Here is an 8,411-nt window from a genome sequence, read left to right as displayed (position 1 = left end):
AACGCGATTCACCTAAAGGACGATCAAACCAGGACAGAAATCACCATCTACAAATCGTCAAAGATGAACACAGAATAATGCAAGAAGTTATCAAAAGTGATCCCAAAAAGAACCTGGCGAGCTCTTATGAATTGCTATATAATAACTTAAAAAGATTGGCCGACACTAAAAAATTGGACCAAGTCAACCCAAGTTATCAGCAAATCCCTGGAAAGAGGTCTGGCCAACCCTATTAAAGAGGAATCGCTCTAACTTAGAAGAGATCGACCTAACAAAGTTGGTCTCCTACAAGACAAGTTATAAAAGTAATCCCTGAAAGAGACCTGACAAAGGTCCAAGAAAGAGGATTATAAAAATAACTTAGAAGAGATCGACCTAACGAAGTCGGTCTCCTACAAAGACAAGTTATAAAAGTAATCCCTGAAAGAGACCTAACAAAGGTCCAAGAAAGAGGATTACAAAAATAACTTAGAAGAGATCGACCTAACGAAGTCGGTCTCCTACAAGACAAGTTACAAAAGTAATCCCTGAAAGAGACCTAACAAAGGTCCAAGAAAGAGGATTACAAAAATAACTTAGAAGAGATCGACCTAACGAAGTCAGTCTCCTACAAGACAAGTTATAAAAGTAATCCCTGAAAGAGACCTAACAAAGGTCCAAGAAAGAGGATTACAAAAATAACTTAGAAGAGATCGGCCTAACTAAGTCAGTCTCCTACAAGACAAGTTATAAAAGTAATCCCTGAAAGAGACCTAACAAAGGTCCAAGAAAGAGGATTACAAAAATAACTTAGAAGAGATCGACCTAACGAAGTCGGTCTCCTACAATACAAGTTATAAAAGTAATCCCTGAAAGAGACCTGACAAAAGTCCAAGAAAGAGGATTACAAAAATAACTTAGAAGGGGACCAACACGAAGAAATCGGTTATGGGGCGCTAAAAATGCAAGCAAAAGCAAGAAAACCGAGAAACAAGTCGGACCCATACAGTCACGGCCTCAAAGGATCCAAGTTACAAACAATAAGTACAAAAGCAATCCAAAAAGGTCAAGCAGCAAGATTCCAACACTCTCAGAAACCAGAAGAGATACCATGTTAAAGCGCAATAAAAGCATAGTATAATAAAGCTTCAAGAGGCCACCAAAATCTACCTCAGAAAGCTATTTTTGTTTTTCAAAGTAAAAGTTGCCAAGAAGGCAACTAAAAAGCGTCAGTAGTTAAACAAAACAATAAAACAGTTCAAAAGCCCACAAACTGGGCTATTTACACAAATACTTAAAAAAAGAAGATCAGCAAAGATCGGGAGCCTTCCCGGCAGCATCAGTACGGGGAGAAGGAGGGCGAGTCTGAATAGGCACAGCATCTACAGTTCCATCATCCCGGTTCAGAATCTGACAATCCAGATTAGACATAACTAGAGGAACCGAGGAGGTCGACACCTTGATAGAAGGCACTGGGGGAGGTTCAACATCATCATCGGGATCATCTGGGACAATCTTGCCATCCTTTACTACGTTATCAAGACTAACGAGAGTCAAAATCGGCATCAGGAGCAACAATCCAGAACTGCTCCATCAGGTTCTCAGAGGTGGCAGTCATGCTGCCCACAAGGTGACCCTGAAGCTCGGCATAATCAACCCGAGCAGTTTCCAAATCATCCCGGAGATGCACCAACTCCCTATAAGCTGAGACATAGCTATCCTTGTGCTTTAATGCCATGTCCTCAGCCAACTTCAAAGAAGCAGCCAAGGCAATAGAGCTGGCCTTCTCACCCTCCAGTTCCTTCTTGATGAGCAGATAATTTGTACGCTTTTTGGCATTGTTTTTAGTATATTTTAGTTAGTTTTTAGTATATTCTTATTAGTTTTTAGTTAAAATTCACTTTTCTGGACTTTACTATGAGTTTGTGTGTTTTTCTGTGATTTCAGGTATTTTCTGGCTGAAATTGAGGGACCTGAGCAAAAATCTGATTCAGAGACTAAAAAGGACTACAGATGCTATTGGATTCTGACCTCCCTGCACTCGAAGTAGATTTTCTGGAGCTACAGAAGCCCAATTGACGCGCTCTCAACGGCTTTGGAAAGTAGACATCCTGGGCTTTCCAGCAATGTATAATAGTTCATACTTTGCCCGAGATTTGATGGCCCAAACCGGCGTTCCAAATCAGCTCAAGAATGCCCGGTGTTAAACGCCGGAACTGGCACAAGAATGGGAGTTAAATGCCCAAACTGGCACAAAAGCTGGCGTTTAACTCCAAGAAGAGTCTCTACACGAAAAGGCTTCAATGCTCAGCCCAAGCACACACCAAGTGGGCCCGGAAGTGGATTTTTATGTCTTTTACTCATCTTTGTAATTCTTAAGCTACTAGTTCCCTATAAATAGGACCCTTTACTATTGTATTTTGTATCTTGGTAGCTATCTTTGAGTAGTTTTATGCTATCTTAGATCATTGGGAGGCTGGCCTCACGGCCATGCCTAGACCTTGTTCTTATGTATTTTCAACGGTGGAGTTTCTACACACCATAGATTAAGGTGTGGAGCTCTGCTGTACCTCGAGTATTAATGCAATTACTATTGTTCTTCTATTCAATTCAACTTGTTCTTATTCCAAGATATTCATTCGCACTCAAGAACATGATGAATGTGATGATTATGTGACGCTCATCATCATTCTCACTCATGAACGCGTGACTGACAACCACTTCCGTTCTACAAGCAAACAAGGCTTGAATGTTTATCTCTTGGATTCTTTAATCGGAATCTTCGTGGTATAAGCTAGAATTAATGGCGGCATTCAAGAGAATCCGGAAGGTCTAAACCTTGTCTGTGGTATTCTGAGTAGGATTCAATGATTGAATGACTGTGACGAGCTTCAAACTCGCGATTGTGGGGCGTTAGTGACAGACGCAAAAGAATCACTGGATTCTATTCCGACATGATCGAGAACTGACAGCTGGATAGCCGTGCCGTGACAGGGTCCGTTGAACATTTCCACTGAGAGGATGGGACTGTAGCCATTGACAACGGTGATGCCCAACATACAGCTTGCCATGGAAAGGAGTAAGAAGGATTGGATGAAGACAGTAGGAAAGCAGAGAGACGGAAGGGACAAAGCATCTTCATATGCTTATCTGAAGTTCTCACCAATGAATTGCATAAGTATCTCTATCTTTATCTTTATGTTTTATTCATATATCATCCATAACCATTTGAGTCTGCCTGACTGAGATTTACAAGATGACCATAGCTTGCTTCATACCAACAATCTCCGTGGGATCGACCCTTACTCGCGTAAGGTTTATTACTTGGACGACCCAGTGCACTTGCTGGTTAGTAGTGCGAAGTTGTGTTTATGCCATGGTATTGAACACCAAGTTTTTGGATTCATTACCGGGGATTATTTGAGTTGTGAAAACTAGTGATCACAATTTCGTGCACCAAGTTTTTGGCGCCGTTGCCGGGGATTGTTCAAGTTTTCGGCAAGCTTTTGGTCCGGTAACATCAGTGCCAAATTTTTGATCTGGCAACAACACCAAGTTTTTGGCGCCGTTGCCGGGGATTGTTTCGAGTATGGACAACTGACGGTTCATCTTGTTGCTTAGATTAGGTATTTTTTCTTTAGAGTTCTTAAGAATGAATTCTAGTGTTTCAAGGTGATGTTCTTATCATCACCAAAGCTGATTGATCCTCATCAATTTAGCTCTTGAATGCAATGTCCTGCTGAAGCTTGGCTATCCATGTCTAATTCCTTTAGACTAAAGCTTTAGACTAACATTGCATGATTCCTGGAATTCTCATTAAGAATTTTGATACCTTTATTTTCTTTTCCACTTAATTTTCGAAAAAACCAAAAAAAAAATTTCAAAAACATAAAAACCAAAAATATTTTATGTTTCTTGTTGAGTCTAGTGTCTCATTTTAAGTTTGGTGTCTTGCATGTATTGTTTATTTGATCTTGGTTCTATTTTCAAGTCAATAATACAGGGAACTGATGATTCAGTGCATGCAGCAGAGGAATTATACAGAAAAAGCTGGGCGTTCAAAACGCCCAGTAAAGAAGGAAAAACTGGCGTTTAAACGCCAGCCAGGATACCTGGCTGGGCATTTAACGCCCAAAAAGGTAGCATTTTGGGCGTTAAACGCCAGAATGGATACCATTCTGGGCGTTTAACGCCAGGATGGCACAAGAGGGAATATTTTGTTTTCAATTCAGATTTTTTTTTCAAGTTTTCAAAATTTTTTTCAAAATAAAATCTTTTTCAAATCATATCTTTTCAATCATATGTTTTCAAAATCAATTTCTTTCCTTTTTCAAAAATACTTGCTATCAATTAATGATTTGATTCAACATTTCAAGTATGTTGCCTTTTCTGTTGAGAAAGGTTTAATGTTTGAATCATATCTTTTCTTGTTAGGCAAGTCATTAATTTTTAAAATCAAATCTTTTTAAATTGTTTTTCAAATCATATCATCTCAATCACATCTTTTTAAAAAAAAAAACCATAACTTTTAAATCACATCTTTTTCAAAAAAAGTTTTCAATCATATCTTCTTCAAAATCTTTTTCAAAATGATTTTAAAATCTTTAATTTTCGAAAAATCTCTTCCCCTCTTCTCACATCCTTCTATTTATGGAGTACCACTCCTCCTCAATGCACAATTCGAACTCTATCTCACTAAGTTCGAATTCTTCTACCTCTTTCTTCTATTTTTCTGTTCCTCTGACACCTCAAGGAATCTCTATACTGTGACATAGAGGATTCCATATTTTCTTGTTCTCTTCTCTTTCATATGAGCAGGAGCAAAGACAAAAGCATTCTTGTTGAGGCTGACCCTGAACCTGAAAGGACCTTGAAGCGAAAGCTAAGAGAAGCTAAGGCACAACTCTCTGTAGAGGACCTAACAGAAATCTTCAAAAAAGAAGAAACCATGGCAGCCGAAAACAACAACAATGCCAACAATGCAAGGAAGGTGCTGGGTGACTTTACTGCACCTACTCCCGGCTTCTATAGGAGAAGTGTAACAACCCTGATTTTCGAGTACGCGAGATCTTTTCTGAAAGTATGAATTTCTCCGGAAGATCAGTAAAGGGAACACCTCTGTTATATCATCAAGCATCTCAATCCTCATTATCATTATGTCATCTTTAAGCTAGAACCTTTTATGGGGCAAGCTCAATAATGCAATTACGAAGAACATAGTTTTTGAACCGTATCAGTTAGGAGTTTTGATCCGTTTTTTCGTAAATAGTCTCAGTTTGACGAACCGGACTCGATTCATGAGAGAAGAGAGATAATAGGGTAATATCATCATTATATGAGTATTAGAAGCTTCTTGAATGATATTATAAGGTTACCTGGTCAGTTTTAGTTAAAAACAGAAAATCGGTTTAACCAGGTTTACGGTTTACTGGTGCAGCTTAGCACCAGCACTCTCTGATGACTTTAGCAATGCTAAGGCCTCATCATACATGTTTTATTCTCATATTAAATATGTTACTAGTGTCATTTATGCTAGTAGCTCAGAAAATAATTTTTAGAGATGTTTTTACAAGTGTTCCGATACATCTAGTTTTAGTAGTTATACACCTGAGATATTTTAATATTATTTTAATCCACCTCCAAGCCAACCAATCACAACTCACCCTACACCCCCAAAACCCCCAAGGCTGCCTCATTTGCTCATTGTGGCCGAAAATAACCAAGATAAAAAGGAGAGAAAGTTCTTGGTTCATAAATCTTCAAAGCTTGATTTCTTCTGAACTAAAACTCAAATCAAAACTCCGATTTCACCAAAATGATCCTCTCTTCTTCCTCTACATAACCATATAACATATCAAGGCTGGAAATAAGGTGAGATGGCTGTCTCCCTCCCTCTTCAATTCGGTTTTCAAGGAAAACCATGTAAACATGTGTTTTCTTGATGTTTTTCCTTAGGAATCATGCTTAACTTGACTTGAGGGCCAAGAAACGTGAATTTCCAGCAACTCTAAGGTGATATATCTCTTCCTAACATGCTGAGTGAGATTTGGTCAGTTGAGAGTTTTTGGATTTAAAGTTGTTCTTGATGTGATTTAGGAGGAAAAAGTGCTAAAGGACCACCTGAAAGTCTAACTGAATTAGGAGCAGCAAAACCAGGTAGGGTTTGACGAATTTAATCTTGATTGATTGTGTTTGAGTTGTGTAATTATGATATGGTTTGGCTGTGCTTGAAATTGATTGTTTATATGAGTGATTCTTGTTGAAAGTTTGTTGAAAATTTGATGAAATTTGATGATATTTAAGCTATGAATGTTGTTCTTGAGGGCTGCTGGGAAAAATGAACCCTAGTCCCTAAATTGAAGTTCAATTTGTGTTGAAATCATGTGGAAAAGATGGGGTTTTAGTGGCTAGGAATTTATTATGAATTTTGGTAAAAATCGGTTGCTGAAAAGATTGAAAAACGGGTAAAAACAGAGAAAGAATTTGAAGAATATATGAAGAACATGAAGAACACTTTGAGTGTGATGAAGAACAAAGAAGAACACCTTTTTGATTCATAAAAGGGCAAGGAAGTAATTAATTTGGTGTTTGGGGGGTTATTTGGTAATTTCTGAAAGTTAGGGTGGTTAAAGTAGAAATATTAAAAGTTACCGGGGTAAAAAGTGAATTTTAAAGGTTAAAGGTTAAAGTAAAGTTAATTTTCGAAAATTAATGATAAAATAATAAATAATAATAAAATATTAAATAATAATATTTAATTAAAAATAATATTTTAATAAAAATAATAAAATAATGCAGAAAAGGCAGTTTTCTGTAAAAGCTTTAGAAAGACAACTTTAAGTGCAGAATCTCATAATTACCTTCATAAAACACTTAGGGAGTGGTAATAACATGTTAGTGAGGAAAAGATAAAGGTTGAAGAAAAGATAAAAGTCAAAGAAAAAGTCTGTAAAATTTTAACAACAGAGAAACAGACAGAGGCTAGTGAACAAACTAGGGCAACATAGTTGGTTCTTGATTTGCGAATAGGGTTAGGTATTATATGAAAAGTTAAACTGTTTCAGTATAGACTTAATGAACCTATACTTGGGACAGGCTAACTATTCATACCGAAATTTACATAAGCTTCAACTATATATGTTAAGCAGAGAAAATTAGAACAGAGTAAGAAACACAGAGAACAGAGTAACCAGAGCAAGTAAAAAGACAAAGAGAAAAGAGTAATGTGATAAAGAGAAATGGTTTGAGTTACGATGTTGAAAAAGTAAAAGCTGTAAAGTTTGTATAGCATGATTGAATAGAGAAAGAAAGAGGTACTGCATAAGAATGTGAAAGTGACGATGATAATGAGAATGATTATGTGATGATCTGCTGCGTGAAGGCAGTCAGATAGATGGTGGCACGACCACTGAGAGTGCTTTCCTGGGATACTTAGCTATAACGCTATTCTGTAAGTCAGAGGACTCTTACAGAGGTATCGAGAACACATGACTAGCATATACTCCTGTAAGTCAAAGGACTCTTACAGTGAGAGTGTGTGTATGCTCTTGTAAGTCAAAGGACTCTTACAGAGAGTGTGTTGGGCAGATATAAGTTAACTAGCTCCGCCATGCAAGTCAAAGGACTCTTGCAGTGGGTTGCTAGTGCCGCCCTGCAAGTCAAAGGACTCTTGCAGTGGTTTGCCTCACAAGTCAAAGGACTCTTGCGAGGGACATTGCCAACAGGAAAGCCTTACCTGGTCAGAGGACTCCGGGTAACGTCGGGAGCGGGTATGTAACCGACAAATGAGCTCATTACCTGCGCTAGGACTAGACATGCATCATACTTGGTTGTGCATTTTCTCTATTATGATTGTTGCATGAATGTATGCTTTCTTTGTTTGTATTCTATTCTCTGTGTTTATGTCTGTGTTTTACTTTCTTGTATTCTTCTGTTTGTGATCTTTTTCTGTTTTCTCTATTTTCTCTATTTATCTGTCTTCTGTTTACTACTTCTCTATATTCTGTTATTAGTCTGCTAAACAACACAAAATTAATGAACGTAACTAATAACCCCGACCCTACTAAGAACTCCCCAGTTCTTACCCCTTCTCTCTCCCTTCCCCCTTCAGATGGAAGCAAGAGTTTCTTTCCGTAGTTCGCTGACGACCGTTTGCAAAAAGGATTCCGCTCTAGGTAGTCTTCTGAGTCTAGGGTGAATCCCATTCTCTGTTTATATGTATATACTGTGAGACCAGCCAACGTCCGCACCCCGTTTGTACGTGAACTTTAACCTAAATCCTGTGTACGAGACTCCTGTTGTGTGGCTACTTGATGAGGTACCAGAGAGACGTCATATGGCAATGTCTGATCGTGCAGAGGAGTAACAAATGATGTTCTACCTTTTGATGATGTTCCACCTGACTTGAGTTTTGAAGACTTAGAACGTACTTT

Source organism: Arachis stenosperma, chromosome 2 (assembly GCF_014773155.1).
Source record: "Arachis stenosperma cultivar V10309 chromosome 2, arast.V10309.gnm1.PFL2, whole genome shotgun sequence".
NCBI lineage: Eukaryota > Viridiplantae > Streptophyta > Magnoliopsida > Fabales > Fabaceae > Arachis > Arachis stenosperma.
Note: the sequence above shows the minus strand (reverse complement) of the source record.